This window comes from Pezoporus flaviventris, unplaced genomic scaffold, assembly GCF_033815535.1.
Source record: "Pezoporus flaviventris isolate CSIRO_AGI_PZ_B2104156 unplaced genomic scaffold, CSIRO_AGI_Pfla_v1 ptg000007l, whole genome shotgun sequence".
NCBI classification, from domain to species: Eukaryota; Metazoa; Chordata; class Aves; order Psittaciformes; family Psittacidae; genus Pezoporus; species Pezoporus flaviventris.
The window spans coordinates 9,916,806-9,933,488 of record NW_026892555.1 but is presented as its reverse complement, the minus strand read 5'-3'; the positions used below and the strand labels follow the sequence as shown (position 1 = coordinate 9,933,488).

Sequence of the window (16,683 nt, the reverse complement as noted above, 5' to 3'; positions counted from 1 at the left end):
CCTCTGTCAGTTTAAAGCTATTCCCCTTTGTCCTACCCCTACATTTCCTTGTCAAAAGCCCCCTCCAGTGTTCTTGTAGCTCCCTTTAGCTGCTGGAAGACTGCTATAAGGTCTCCCTGAAGGGAAAAGTATGGCTTTTCTCCGAAAATGTGCTATGGAGCAGAGAGCCAGGGTTTCTTCTGAAGAAACGTGCCCTGATTGTAGCAACCCAGCAGGCCTGAGTCTGCTCCTTATGCTTGGGGCAAGAAAGAAGGAAGAGGACACACAGGCCTTTCTATAACCTTTCCTCTTCCCCTTGCTCTTAGGCAGCCTGAGGCTGTCCAATCTTAGAGCAGCTTTGAGAAGAGATTAGCCAGAGCACTCCGGTCTGCAGCTGCAGCTTCCTCCACCCCCAGCCTGCCTCCAGGCTTATGGGGCTAGAAGTAAAACTGCCCTACATCATCTCTGTCATTGGATTACACTGCACCCTGCAGCAGGAGCACCGTGCCAGCAAGACCTGCATCAGGACACATTTCCAACCTTATCCTAGCTGTCACTGGCACCTTTTGCTCACCAATGACCACTCAACCTGTCATCCCAGGTCACACAGCAAACCTGTTGCGCTGCAGGGAGAGAGCAGCAGCCAGCAGGACTTGTATGTATTTGTCCTGCCCCTGCCCTTTAGACAGGCATTGAGAGGATCAGCATATTCTTCCTTGCCCATGCTCTTGTCACAATCAACTTATTATGAGCTGTTTCTGTCCCCTCAGCAGCATCACCCTATGTTGCCAAAGCTGCGGATAAGGGTTTTAGTGCAGTTTGAAAGCCAATCCAAGTTATCCTGTAATTACCATTTGTGCTTATAACAACATGAAGGAATGCACTCCTTTGCCCCTGGGCAGTAGTCCAGCCTGCCCCTTTCTTCCTCATCTGCTGCCACCCTCCAGTCTATCAAAAGTAGCTGCCAAAAGCAGGATCACACAGGAGCCATCCCAAATTCCTCCCTGAAGTCTGAGGGCTGAGGGATGTGTTTTACAGCAGCTGCTTAGATCCAAGGGCATGAAACTTAATTAACTGCAATCTCAGAGGACAGAAGCTGGAGGGATGGGAGCAATGGATCAGCCTGTACTCTGCTGACACCTCTCCATGGTCAAATCACCTGATCTATATGGTTCCCTTTTTACTTCTTGCACAGACAGACTTGTGACAGTGCTGAATGAGGAAATGACCACATGAATTTCTATGTCTTGCATCATTCAGGTTAGATCTGATGACCAGAGCCACCCCTCTGGCCTTAAATTTGCACAGTGATTTGGGATGTGAGGCTCACTGAAAGGGGCTCTGAGTCCCTTGCACACCTTAGCTTCACCCATAAAGCTTGTGACTCATGCTATGAGAGCTGAAGTTGACAAAATTGGCCAAATATTGAATGAAATGGGATTAGTAACAGCACACATGGAAAAAGCCGTCATTCAGCTGCTGTCATGCCAGCCATCATCTCCTGCAACCAAAAGCAGACTTTGCCTTTGACGCACGAGGCAATGTTATCTGTTGTCAAATCACAGGGAGAGGCTCACTGATGAGTGAGTGACTACTCAGAGTGGGAAAAAAAAGAAATAAATCACTTCAGCACTTGTACTCCAAGAGTGGGGCCCCATGGTCGAGATGGAGCAGCCCAGATAGTCCACAAACTGGACTAACCAGGTCCCAAAGCAGGAGAGAGGCAGTGGAAGAGAAGGGGCTGAGCTGTAAATGCAGGAAGCATGGATGGAGATGCCAGGAGGCAGCAGTATCTGGGGGAAGGGGTTTTGGCTGTGTGAATCTCACACTTGGCACATGAGTCTTGGCAGGTCTCGAATGTTGCCTACGTAGAAATATCTGAAGGCAGTCCTTGGCTCTAGTGAAAATCTTCTGGGGTGTGGTTCAAGCACTCTTCTCCTGTAAAAATGCAAGAGCACTCAAAAACGCTTCGTATGGGTGCTCTGCAGTTCCTTTTGCCCCCAGAATGGCAGGAGTAGCATCAAGGGATAGTGAAAACTGAAAGGAAAATGTTGCAGCTTTTCTTAAAATACCAGCTGAAGTCTGGAGCGGCAGCTACTGCACACACCCAGTGGTGTAAGGTGCCTGTGTGCTTGTTATATAAAGCAGCTGTAAAGTCATGGAAGAGTGAACAGACAAACAGACAAGAGAGGGAGCATGTTAGACTCCAGGACAGCAAGCTCCAACACGTTCCCAGCCCAGCAAGTCAGCTTGCTGAACAAGGGATATTCAAAGTTTCAGTCTTCTCGGCACCCTTCTTGCAGTTGTTTCAAATGAAAGACTTGTGCTTTTAAAGCTGTGAGACATTTGCTATTTGTAGAGGCTCCTTCTCCTTCTTTCCTGACCCACTGTGGCCTTATAAAGTGACAGGCTCAGTGTTAAGTGGACCTTAGCTGTTCTATGGCTCTGCCCCTCTCATGGCAACCGAGCTGGCTGCATTAAAAATAGCTCTCCAAGTATAACAGGTACTTTGACATCTGCACCCCAAAATTTCCTTGCCATCAGTATTTCTAAATAAACTTGTCTAAATTTATTTTCTAAATAAAATTGCCTAAAAAAAAGCATTCTAGAGCCTCTTACCTTTGACATCATGTTCCTGGGGAGAGAATAACTGGGGATCAGAGCTGAGAGTTGCCTTAAGCCTGTACTATAACAGCTATAAGTTAAGAAGCATTAAAAGAGTCTGGGAGGGAGGAAAATGGTTGGTTTTGCATGACTGCCAGTGTCAACTATTAACTACTGACTTGAACTACTACTTTGTACTGTTTCAACCCCAGCATATTAGAGACACTGCTTATATTGACATTGTCACCCAACTTCTTGAATGCCGTTGTCTCACCCATCAACACGAAAGCTCAGCATCCCACAGGAGTGAGCCTTACAAGAATATATGGTCATTACTTCATTCTGGTCACTGAGTGAGGCTCTTTACTCACATGAGAATCAACTAATTTCTGAAGTATTTAACTTTTGATTATGACCCCTCACCCCTTATCTCTCGATGGAAAAGTGCATTTCTGTATGTATAAAGGCAGATTTTAGGTGACTTCCTGGGTCAAACTTGAGTCATGTGTATAGTTTTACATGCTTCTAGGTGCATAACAGCTGAGCGGAGGGTGCAAACTATAATCTGTGATCTGGATCCCTAGGTGGGATCCAGGCATGAGTATCCTTTAGTGGTTGTGATGCAGGGTTATTTGCCATTCCTATGGCAAACGTTTGAGCATTGCAGAATGCAGTGACAAGGATGAGAGCAAGAGCTGAGTGCTGATTCCTGTGTCCTCCTCAATTATTTTTGTTTTCTGTGTATCTGTATTGTTTATGATCGTTTTCAAGAGGAAGATTTTCTGACACTTCCACTGATGTCAGCTGAGTAAGGGGATAAATGATGATTGAGAATGAAAACCAGGCAAAAATCCAGCCCTAGCTTTTTTCTTGTCCTATTTGGAAAAGAAACAAAAAACAAATTACATGCGTCAAAATTAACTACATCCTCTTGGAACCTCAGCCCAGCATACCGAGTTAAATTCCCCCAGGTATAATACATTAAAGTACATACTGATTTGCTTATCAAAACAAAGAATGAGTATGCACACGCCAGGGGTGGGGTGCTGAGTGGTGAAGGTGTCTTGCTGTGGAATGGAAACTCTGAATTTGACTCTTGCAGCAGGCTCATGCCAAAGGCCACTCGTTTCTTCTCCCCAGCAGCCCCTGGTCTTGCAGAGTGGGAAAGTTAAAACAAGCCAGGTGCTGCACTAGTCACAAAGTTCCCTTGGCTCCTCTTGTTTTACATTAACACTTCTAGCCTGTGCTGTATATAGGCTTGAGAGCTTTATCATGGAGGCTGAGCTAACATGAATGAAAGGCCTTGAATTGCTCAGAGCTGTAGCTTCCCTCCTTCCTGTAGTGTGAAGTTATTCCTGCTTGTCCCTTGTACACCTTGATCTCAAGCCCTTGCTCTTCCTTGACGCAGACTCGTTCCTTAGCTGCATACCTCCTCCTTTTTTCATTTCCTCTGCTTCTGCTCCTGTGCCTGGCCCTGGTGAAGCACAGAACAGGCACAGAGCTGTGAACAGCCTTCTGGGGAGATACCACTGGAAGTTTAAACCAGAGAAACTTATGCTCCTGAATCTCCGTTGGATTTCTGCATGTGTGGCACTTGTAACGTAGGCCATTCAATTCACTGTAATGCATGGGATGAGATTGTTCCTATTCACCCTTTTCCATGTAATGGAATTTTACAGGATGAAATGCTGTTCCTCCATGAAGTGATTCCTTGTACACAAACCTGGGCTGTTGCTACTCTCATGTTTTGTTCTGATCACAGATAATCCAAGGAGTTGTTGTTATAACAGTCCCCACTTTCTACTTCACCACTGACCCAGTTTGGTAATTACAACACTTCTGAGTCTCTCTTGGGTTTGGCAATGGATGTCATGTGCTTGAGTGATGAGTAGCCCCAGCTGTTGTGTTTTGCTTTATTTATTTAACGTGAACTCATGTGAATTCAATAACATCTAATCTGCCGAGCACTGAATGAATCATGCAGAACAGTTTGTAAAAACCCTGGATACAGCCTCAGAGTATGCAAGCTATTTTCCTGGAAGAAGTTGCGTAGAATTTCATTAGTGGCATGAATCTGGTAGGAAGCTCTTCATGTATGATGGATTGTTTCTCTGGGATTTTTAATGTGTTGTGAAAGTCTGCTGATGCAATGCTCATCCTTTCATTTGACATTATTAAAAAAATAGAAGTTATTTTTATCCTGAATGATTTTATTTGGAAAATATTATCACCAACTTATTATTCTTGTATAGCATCTATGGATGATTTTATGTTGCTAAACACTTCTTTGAATATACTTTGACATCAGAGTTTATATATTCAGCCGTTGCAGGATGAGTTACAGATGCCCCGAGAGGATCTTTTGGAGGAGAGGGGTGGCTTATGGAAAAATATTTCAACCTCCACAACACGAGTTTGCCTTAATAGAGACTATAGAGAACTCAGAGTGAGAAAACTAACCAGGATAATTCAAACATTTTATGTCTCAGCATAGGACAGTGGCCCATTTCCTGCACTGTGCTGTAGATGTTCAGCGTTGACTACGCACAGTAAATGTAATTTATTTGGGGTTTTTTTTCCTGATGATTCAGTGTTCAGTGCTGTTCTTCCTTTAAATTGTTCTATAACTAACTCTGATTGATGATTGATTGATTGATGTTAAAATCATCCCTCACAAAAATACTTCTTAGAATCCCAGGGTCACAGGATGGTTTCGGTTGGAAGGGACCTTAAAGCACATCCAGTTCCAGCCCCCTGACAAAAGCAGGGACACTTTCCATTAGAAGTGCTCCAAGGCCTTTCCAGCCTGGCCTTGAACACTGCCAGGGATGGGGCAGTCACAGCTTCTCTGGGCATCCTGTGCCGGTGCCTCATAGTGAACAATTTCTTTCTCGTGTCTAATATAAATCCACCCTTTTTGATTTTAAAGCCATTTCCCCTTCTCCTGTCACTACATACCCTTGTAAAATGTCCCTCTCCAGATTTTTTTGTAAGCCACCTTTAGGTACTGGAAGCTGCTCTAAGGTCTCCCCAGAGTTCAGAGGAGGCCATGAAGAGGATCAGAGGTCTGGAGCACCTCTGCTATGAAGACAGGATGATAGAGTTGGGGTTGTTCAGCCTGGAGAAGAGAAGGTTCTGGGTAGACCTTAATGTAGCCTTTTAATACTTAAAGGAGTCTTATAAGAAAGGTGGGACAAACTTTTTAGTAGGGTCTATAGTGGTAGGACAAGGGTAATTGTTTTAAACTAACAGAGGGTAAATTTAGTCTAGAGATAAGGAAGAAACTCTTTCCTGTAGGAGTGGTGAAACACTGGCACAGGCTGCCCAGAGAAGCTGTGAATGCCCCATCCCTGGAAAAATTCAAGGCCAGGCTGGATGTGGTTCTGAGAAACCTGATCTAGTTGAACATGTCTCTGATCATTGCAGTGAAGTTGGACTAGATGAGCTTTGAAGAGCCTTTTCAAACCAAACTATTCAATCATTTTATGATGCTGTTTTTATTGAAGAGGAAGTCGAAGGACAGGTAGTCCTGTAATCAACATTGAGCCTATAGGCCAGTTTCTCCTTCAGCTACACAACACTGGTACATGCTTGAACATTTGGCTGGAAAAACAAGTCTTTTAGAGGTGGCAAGGAAGGAACTGATTCTTACCTATGTAACAAGGGATGTTTTCTTAATAACAATACTTTTTTAAATACCCAAGAAACATAGGAAACATAAATAGAACATCTGTCAGGGACAAAGTTTGTCTGCAAGGTACCAGACTGGAAAGTTGGCACATTAGTGCTAGGTTCTATCTCAGCTTTCAAGCAGTTTCTGTCATAAATGTTTAATTTAGTTTTTTTTCTTCGATTACATTCTTGCATGGATAGACAAAGAAATAATGTCAGACTTCCAACATATTTTGACATACTAATTTCCATGGGATAAAAATCTTGCAGAAGTCCTCTCTGAAGTGTCTTCAGTAACTAACTAAACTAGTGGGCTTTTAAAGAATTAATGCTGTCATGAACCTATTTTTCTGCGGGTGGGTTTTGATGTCTTGTTCGGATGTCTAATGTCTTTTTATTTTCCAAACATCCTAGGTTTAAAACCAGAGAAATGTAAAAATTTTTAAAGATACTTCAGAATACTTTACAGATATTATGTGCTTACCTTTTAGAGACACTTTGTCCTTGTTACTGAGGACATGAAAGGCACAAAAAAATGTATGGAATGGAAAGTCAATAACATAGTATGATAGAGAACACCAAGTAGGTGTTAAGTTGAACACCTTTGTCTATACCAGACTTCTCTAGAAAATGTATAGGATTTCATGAATTTTGAATACCTAACACTTCTTCCAAAAGACCTCTCCAAACCCTTCTGTCCAAGAAAAGATTTGGGACTGTAATGAATTATATTTTCTAAACGCACATCTGTAATTTACTCTGCTTATCCGGGTTTCAATCTGCCTCACAATAAGGTGGTAACTCTATGACACTGAAAGCAGTCTATTCTGTAGCAATGAATGGCTCATCCATTTGATGCTTTTTGATCCATCCAACCACGAGAATAGACTGAAAATTCACAGAAATACTTGGAGGAGCAACAGTTTTACATCTTATCACCAGCTATTCTTTTTCTGTGAAGCATGGAAAGGTCTTCCTGTGTTCTGGTTTCCAAAAAGCTAACAGCCCGCCCCTCACCTTTGCCAGTACCTAACTGCTATGCAGTATAGACAGACTGAACTGCTGTCACATCCCCAGTTCACTGTACAGAAACAAAATCACCTTTGCTCCAGAAAACCATCATTCTAGGTGGTAAAAGGCCTCAGGGAATAATAGAAATTTTGATATTCAGAAATGGAAGAACTTGAAAATATGTATCCATGCTTCAGCTAAACTCATATCACCTTTTTCTTTTTTTGCAAGTCTCATGTCCTCTTTAATCCATCTTTAAACCCAGATGACAAGGAGATTGCATAGTTGGTGCTGTGCCATCTAGTGGGTGCTGTGCCATCTAGTCTAGTTCATGCTTTGCCAAGAGAAGTTGGACCATATGATCCTTGAGGTCCCTTCCAACCTGGTATTCTATGATTCTATGATAATTTGATTGTTTCATTCTCTCTAAACTTTTTGATTTAATAGAATGAAGTATGAATGAAATACAAGAAGTCAGACAGGTTTCAGCTGTGTTTCTCCCTGGTGTTCCGGGGATATCTTCTGTGTATTATACTTCTTCTGCTGAATGCTGAGTTTTCTTGCATTTTCTACTCAAAGTAGCACAATTTACTTTCAAAGCACTCAGTGACAAGGACAGGTCATGAGGACGGCTGTGCTTTGTAAAGACAATTCAGCTACGTAAGAAATGGAAACTTTGAAACAGCTGCACTTAGAACTACATCCTACAACACAGTAAATGAGTGCAGAATCTGGGCCTTCTTATGACTATTCTTTTGAAGAATTCTGTTCAGCTCAAATTTTGGACCTAGAAGGGAAAAAAGAAGCCATGATATAATATTTTCTCATAACTGAAGTCTGTGTTGAAAAGGGAAGTACAGAGAGAAAAGAGAAAAAAGTTCTCATTTAGTACACCAGAGTCATCATTATGCATGTTTTGGTGAACGAAACAATGACCATTTCAGAAATCAATGAGGTAATGACCACTGCAAAGAAAGCAGACAAGACTTAGATCTAGGTTTTTCTGTGGGTTGAGCCAACTCGCTTCACAAGTGAGCCATACTAAAAGTGTACACAACCAGCTCCCATTCCTCAGCTCTTGAATGATAATGTTTAATCAATAAACCACAAATCAGTTGTTTTCATGCGTTGATTTTTTAACATTTTCCCAATCCATTCCCATAGCCAGGCATAGAAAAAAGAGTGGTTGCATTAATTTCTCATTTGAGGGTTTTCCCTTGGGCAAAGTTGAGGGGCAGAAGGTAGATAATCTCATAGTTTCCATGCTCCTTGAACAATACTGCACTTAAATCTCTAATGTAAATCATTTTTTCTAGAAATGTATTCCAGTTGTACATGATGCAACAGATCAGGCTTTGGATCTCGCCCGATTGCTGGCTGTCTGATTGCACAAGTAAGCAAATCTTTTTTACCCTTCTCTATATACATATTTCCACTAATGTGAAGCAGCAAGTTAGGGCTAAACTGGGGAGAAAAAGAAGTTCTTCTGACACGGTCTAGTTCAATAAGAAGACATTGTTTTGCTGCAGTAGTTCTTCTGTGAAGGTTTATGGTGTATGTGATCCAAGAGGTCACAGTCTGTAGTGGTCCTTTCTAACCTTAATAGTCTGTGAATCCCTCCTCTACTCAGTCACTCAGTCCTTATGGGAATGTCTTAATCTCTTACTGTATTTAACAGTCAAGAAATTGATGGAATTCAATCCTTCTGTCTCAAGATGCAAATTTATATATATATATCTCATGTATGATTTATGCACAAAAATCACACTCTAGATAACATAAAGCTAAGTGTAGACATTGATCATTTTTTTTCAAGCAACTGCTTATAAATTTAGTAAGCTGTCTGCCTTTTTATACTTTACAGTCTGTTCTCATTACAGACATTGCATCAGGCTTTGTAGTAAATTTGGAATTTGCTGAGTGAGAAAATGAAGATTTATACAAAGCTAAATTGAACAAATGGTGAATAATTGATTTAACTGACCTGACAGCTCACACTGTGCTAGTAAATAATACATAACTTTGTGCTATACTGATAATTTAGTATTCTGTGCTTCTAGATTCCTTTTGGTAAGTTACTGCAAGGAGAAAATTATCTTTGACCACCCTAAAAAGGCAAAAATATGCTTACCAAGCATATTCTGGTACCCCAGTTTTAGAGTGCAACGGTCTGATACCATGCTGATAAAACATCTTCTTAAAGACTCTTTGCCCTTTTGTCTTTTGTCTCTAAAATATTGTTGGAGGGATTACATCAATATAAATATTTCACACTATTCTGCTAGCCACAAGTTCCCAGAGTCAGATAGTCTCTGTATAAATTTACCTAGCATCTCTGCAGTGAACAGAATCACAGTGACTTGTAACAGCAAATGCTTGTCCTTTTCTTTCAACATATACATTTGAACTCTTAATCAAATGCATAATCACAGGTTATTCTTAAACTGTTTCTTGAAGTATGCATACAGCCCTCAGCTGATATATATGTTGGATAGCTTCATTGCCTTGTAACTACTGTAATAACCTATATAATAAAGGCTTGAAAATCAACCACTAGGATCTGGCAGACTTCCATACCCATCTTTGCAGGAGAGCAATTGGTTACAGAAAAGCACAGAGAAGTGAAGAGTTTCACCAGCATTGTGTTGAGATTCTTTCTCTCACCACTGAAATACATCCACTCAGAGAAAGCAAACAGCATCTGTTTAAGGCAGAAGGCGACATAAGGACTTAAGTTACAGTGATTCTGCATCACATACGAAAATGCAAACCACTGTCAGAGTGACCAGCAGAAGGGCCTGAGAGCTGTGCTGTCCATGGATTCAAAAGGAAAGTTCTCCATAAAGCCAGTGGGAAGCACATACAGGTCTTGCTCCGGAAGATAGAGTTTATACTGTTACTTTGCTGAATCCTTTCAAACAACCTTATCTGTGGAAAGTCACTGTTAATACATTGTGGCCGCGAGCTGAAGCGTACACATAGCAAAGAAATGTGAAATTGAGATTCCCAGTGCAATTTTAACCCAACTACTGCACTTCTTTCATTTTAACACTGTATCATTTTTACAGTACTCAGTGTGCAGTGTGGTTGAGTTGTGATAGCTGCGGAAAAAATTCTGGGCTTATTCCAGCTGCTTTCTCTGAAAGCAGAAGACATGATTATTCCCTTTGTCAGGTGGTGTTTAACTAAAGATCTACCTACTGTCCTTAAAGCTCATTCTGCCCTCTGACTTCTCAAATTTATCCTATCTTAGCATGTGAAAGTCCCAAAGTAGACTGCACATCTGGCATATGTCTAGGTAAGGAGCCTGGCACTGGGTGCAGCAGAGGAACATGGCTTTGAGAACTGGGTCCCATGAACAGGGAGATGCTGACTTGCTGCATTCCAGTGCTGCAACATCTCTCCTTGTTGTCCCCAGGGAAATTAGGATCTGACAGATAAGTCATGGAGCAGAAGAGGGGCTGCAGCATGGTTTCATATAACCACATGAACTCTAGTCTGAAGCACAGGTGGAAGGTGCTCATTGCTCTCGTCTCATCTTCAGTGCTCAAGATGCATCACTTGGCCATTCTTTGTTGTTTTTTTTGTGTTCCTGGCTTGTCAGATATTTTCTTCCCTATCCAGCTTGGGTGAAGTTTTCCTTTAAACACCCCAAGAGATGTATAAGAAAATTAGGGCTTACAGACCTAGTCAATACCTAGACTCAGGGACACCAATGTGATGCTGGTAAAAGATGGAGCAGCCAAAATTAGAATGACCAGGTTTATGATGAGTCAGATCACTGCAAAAACTTTTGATTAAATGAGGCTTAAAAGCCTCACAGACTGGATCTGCAAAGCAATGGATAAGGAAAAGAAGAAATGAATAGAGAAACTTGCAGAAAGGAGAACTGTATATGTCTGTGCTCCCTCTGTGAACCCCACAGACACCTGGCTGCAGAGCTTTACTGAGCCAGACCTTCCCCCTCTGGCAACAGGTTCATCAAGGGAAAGTCCATCAGAAATTAGTATCTTTTTTGCCTTTCCTTTATCATGGGCTGGGTCAAGCAGATTGGGCAACAGACATGACAGGACCAGCTGACTTAGAAATGATGAATTTTTCATGCTGATTTCTCAGCAAAGATTAGCAAAATAGTCTGTTTGTTGCAACAACCCTTTATTTTATGTACATACCTGACATTCTCCAGTACACCCCATCATATAAAGATTCCTGCTCTTCTCACAGTAAAACAGCACTGTTTTTTTTTTTTCCCCATATACTTCCTTGTGCCTGATTTCATGACTGATTTTTAGGCTCTGCTGTAAAGGCAGCTCTTAACGTGGTAGGTCCTTTCCTCCACAGTAGCATCAGCATCAGCAGCTGGTGCTAGACATCAGTGGAAGTTGCATGAGTCTAACTCAGAGTTAGATTAATGCTGCATGTTTCTCTAGGGTTGGTTTTGCTTTTGCCTTGTAGGTGTTTATGGTTCCTTATTCCCTGTTTGCAGGCCAGAGAGAATAAACAAAGTCCAGATTCTCTGGACTTTGACCCCAGAGGAATCACTGCTTCTCCTTTATATAGAGAGTTTGTAGTAGCCCAATATTCCCTTCTTTCCCCAGCTCTAAGGATGGTGTGTGCTACTCTAACAAAACAGATGTTTTATCTAAAAAATTTTGAACCTCACAAATGAATCCCAAAAGCTTCATCTACCTCAACTATCCAGAGGAGCTAAAGCATAACAAGAGTCCCAAAGGGGGCAATGCACCACTTTTATACTGCTGTGAGAATGACAGGGAAAAGGGTCCAACACTATTTTAAGATCACAGAGGAAACGAGAGAACCTGCAGAGTTTTTCTGGTCAACTTGGAAAGAGAAAATAAGGATTTTTAAAAACTAAAAAAAGTCTTCTTGCTCTTTCTAGAATCCTTCTAGAACAAGACACACCAAACACCTACTACCTTTTCTGTTTGCATACAGGGAAACTGAGGCAAAGCACAAGCAGCAGACTAAAGCTTTGGTGTAGACAAACACTCCTGCACATATGCATTGGTGGCAGCAGCATCCACACTGAAAGCCTGTTTCCAGGGTCAATAATTATATTCCTTCCTCCTGTTGTAGGTGGGGAGATGCTTGACATGCAGACCCAGCAAAAATCCCCTTTCAGGTGCTTGTGTCCTTCATATTTCCCAGGGACGTTTGTATCTGAGTCTAGTTGTATTGAAATAACTTAACCTGGTTCAAGCTGGGACACAGCCAGTCTCCATTTTCTGCCATGCAGAATTTTGGGGCAAGTTGGTGATCTGGCTCAGTCTGCCAGCTCCAGGACAAGTATACAGCCCCCCAAATCAAGACGCTGTTGTCTGCCTTTCTTCATTAAATTGTGTCACTCCCTTGGAGGCTATCAATCTTCTCTCAAAGCTCTGAGAGATTTTTGTCCAGTTGCTTCCTCTAATTCCAGCTGCCTTCAACCTATTTACTAATTCACGGGCAGGGGAATGTTTCTCTTCCTCCCTGCTTGCAGGGGAAGCTTCCTTACCCCATTCTTGCTCTGGGGTCACCTCTGCCTTGAGAGCTGATCTTTGTATGGGAAAGACAGCAGTGAGGTTCTCTTCTATTCAGTTGGGGACCATTCTGTTTCACTGCACCTAAAATGCTTTCCTTCCTCACTAGGTTTCCCTAGGTTTCCAGACATTTCCACTTAATTACAGGCCTCTTCATGCATGGGATTTCATTCTGTCTTGATAGGGTGAGATTACTTCCCAGAACTCCATTTTTCACTTCTAAAGAGATAGATTATTAATTAGTATAATTTAATATTTATACAGCCTTCTGGTGATTTGGAAACATAAAAAGGGCGGTCCCTGATCTTAAATGCTTGCAGTATGTTTTAGGTGATACTGAAAGAGATTAAAAAAGGCCAAGGCACAATCTGAAGTAGGAAAATACACAAACATGGAGATATTAGATGCTCAAGGTATATGCCTTCCTGGTCTTATTCTTTGTGATATAGATCTCTGATTTATAGAAAAGTATTTTTAATGTGCATACATCACTCGGGAATAGTTGAACACGAGAAATGTGTCACCAGAGCAAAATAAAACAAGGCCAGTATCAAACTGTCAGAGGCTCTAGCACAACAGAGGAAGTAATTCCTTTAGAAAGAAAAATCCAGATGACCTAAAGAGTAAATATGTTTTCACAGATCCTGAAGTCTTTTTAAAAATTGTAAGCTTAAAAACCATGTATCTTTTGAGTACTTTTTATTTGCACTGGGTTTTCTGAGGCAGTGTTACATTTTATAGCTTTACTGGAAAAGCTTGAAGTGCGATAACCTTGGGGTTTTTTTCCTCTGCAAATAGGAGTGGTAATACTACAGTTTACATGTTAATCCAACCTTCAGGCTGTAAGGAAAACATAAAGTTGCAATGCTGAGCACAACATTCTGGGAAAGGAAGAGGTGTCTGTTACACGTAAATGAGTGAATAAAAAAGTAAAACTAAGTCAAGTGGGAGCCTGAGTTAATCAGGGGTAAGTCATCAGGAGAAACAAAGCAAGTAAAACAAGTGGCAGCTGTGGAAGAGTTAGCAAAAGAAGTAGTTTTGTTGCAAACAAGTGGCAAAGATGGGACAAAATTAGATGAGCTGCAGAATTCCTGGGGTTCATCTGAAAATCATGTTAGAAGGTATTCAGAGTGCACAGCCAGAATGGAGCAGGAAAGAGCTCTGCATGCTTTAAGAATTTTAAATGAATAAGGTATTCAAAGGCTTATGGGCTACCATTGAAAATGTAATACAAATTGTGCAGAAAATATTTCCTGAAGGAGAAATCAGGGGTCATTAAAAGGTTACTTTGAACTAATGCTCCTTGATTGGTTGTTAGTGTTCAGCTTCCTCTGAAGTGACAACGCGTTAGGGTGACCGTTGCCCTCTTCCAGCAATTATTGGTGCTCTGGCAATTGCACTCAGTTTTAATCAATTTGAGTCATGAATGGTGCTTTTCTTGGTTTCAAACAAAAAAGCCAACTGTTGGGCCAGAGATGTCCACTTCTTTTTGGCAGCTTCCTGTTTTCTTTCGGAAACTTTTTGAAGACCCTGTCAGGTCTGAGACTGATCATGATGAATCCCTTCTCTGCCTGTATGGCACTCATTAAGTGATCCGCATTCCAGCAGAAATCCATATAGCTAACAGAAAGCAAGAAGGCAAGAACTGCTCCTGGAGCAGCACAAAGGTCTGTGTAGCATCTGGTTCCAAATCTCCACCTAGGTGTGGGGATGGCTGTCTTAGAGAAAGGTATATGATTCTCGTAGCTTGGAGGTAAGGGATAATATTTCTCATTTTCTCCCCTCTCTTACTCTAGTAAGTCTATTTTGTATCTGTAATAATTAGGTTTTTGCTTAAGCTCTGAAGAATGAAGCTGAGCAACCAGGATGTATCTGTTAGCAATATTTATAACTCTGGATATTCTTGCTATCTGTAGGAATATAAATCTTATCATAACCCCACTTATTCACCTCTGGCAGGAGTTGCCAGGTTCAGGTGCACATGTCGTTAATGATGCATAAGCTATCGCAAAGAAAGAACAAATGCTGGCTCAACAGCTGAATGTCCCCATGGAAAACATCCATGGGCAACCTTGGATGGACGTGGTAGTGCTGCACCATTACCTGTGTCAAGTGGAGAGTCAGGAGACTCCTTATCAGAGCCAAACACTTTGCAACACTAGTTTCAGAATACAATTTTCACCACCTGGATCAGCATGAAGTATTCTTATTTACCTACTGTGTGTTCTTGGCCCATTTTTTAGCATGACATGCTCAGCTATGACAATGCAGCAGCTTCTGTATTTCTGTCTCTGGGAACTGCTGCAGCTTGAGAGGACCAGGCTTGGAAAAGCTGGATTACTTCCCCATTCCAGTTCAGAGCATAGCCAAGCAAACAGTTGTGCCTGGACAACTAGCTGACACTAGATGGCTAACTTCACTGCTGTTGTTTCATGATATGAATCTCCTGTTTTTCTCTCTACTCACCCATCCATATCTATCTACTGTTGAATTTAGAGTAGAAAAGGGCCTATTCTGTTTATGTCCATAGCAACTTGAGGACTGTAATGTTTGGTTTGTGCTTGAAACTCCTCAATTCTTGCATTAATAGCTGCAGCTGATGACTTACCCAAAGCTCATTGTAAGGCCATGCATTTTAAAACCAAATCCTTCTGTAAAAGTATTTTTATTCTTACGTTTATTAAGCTAAATACTGTTTTCTGTGTAAATCTCCAAGTGAAGATATATGTATATATTCTTTCATATGAAAAAACAATACTTTTATGTGCTGGTGATTTTACCTTGATTTGTCTTTTTTTTTGAGTCCTGTTTCCTCTGTGTCTAATCCATGATCATATGAAAGATTTGGTAAGTAGCTGCAAGAATATTCAGCTTTGTGCACTGAATATTTAAGAAGCAGTGATCTGTATTTCAGGGAAGCCTTTAATTAGCAAATGAGTCATTAGAGAGCTCTCTATTGACACCTGGCATCAGCAGGAGCACACCTGAGCCTGACCTGGACACTCTATCTTCAAGGTGAACTGTGAAGTAGTAAAGAGTTCTTTTTTGTTGCTTTATAGCACACAAGGAGGTCTTGGTACCTGCAGTGTCATAACTTGTTCTTCAAAAAAAGTCTTCTAGGGAAAAGAGGACAAAAGAATGTCTAATTGAAAAATAAATAAAAATAAAATAAAATGCAACCGCAAAAAAAAAAAAATGGTTAATTTTTGTAAGAGAAGAGGTGGCTGGAATTTAAGATAATCAGATACATCAGCATTTTTGTGACACTAAGACAGTTCTTATGTTATCAGTAAAATATGGGAGCCTCCTTCCAGAAAAAGCATACAGTCGAAACACAGAGTGGGATGTCTGCAATACTAACTCGTTAGTGCTGCATTGCAGGAGCAGATCTAGGCAGCATAACAGGTTGCATCAAGGACTCAGTGCCCACACCATCTTCATCTGGTGGCATTACTTTAAATTATCTAGAGTCTGTGGACTGAGTCACTGTATTTAATATCTGGATAAATTTTCCTTAGCTTTTGGTTCAACAATGGTTTCATATCCCATGCTTAAGGCTAGAAGGCATGCTCAACTGCAGAAAAGTAACACACTTAAGTATTTCCTGCCTGTGATGGTTTCCCAATCAAGATATCTGTGTTTAAAAATTCCGAAAAGAAAAGAAAAGAAAAGAAAAGAAAAAATAAAAGAAAATAAAAAAAAAAGAAAAGTTATTTTGATAAATAATGTACCCTTTAGCAGGATAGAAGAGGGAAGTCTTTTGAGGATTGACAAAGAGGTTTCTCTCTGCTGCGTAATAGGAATTATCTGTAGGAGACATGGAAATCCTCTAACTTCCATACAATATTTCAGCAGGCTTACCTTTTCCCCACAGATG

The 16,683-nt window shown here is 41.1% G+C and overlaps 1 long non-coding RNA gene across 1 annotated transcript; it reads left to right on the top strand.

Annotated features, from left to right (window-relative positions):
- Positions 1-4,544: 4,544 nt before the first annotated feature.
- Positions 4,545-15,088, top strand: LOC133266299 (uncharacterized). Its single transcript, XR_009742308.1, has 3 exons — positions 4,545-4,660; positions 12,916-12,991; positions 14,303-15,088. It is a non-coding gene; the product is annotated as an uncharacterized LOC133266299 (long non-coding RNA).
- The last annotated feature ends 1,595 nt before the right edge of the window (positions 15,089-16,683 follow it).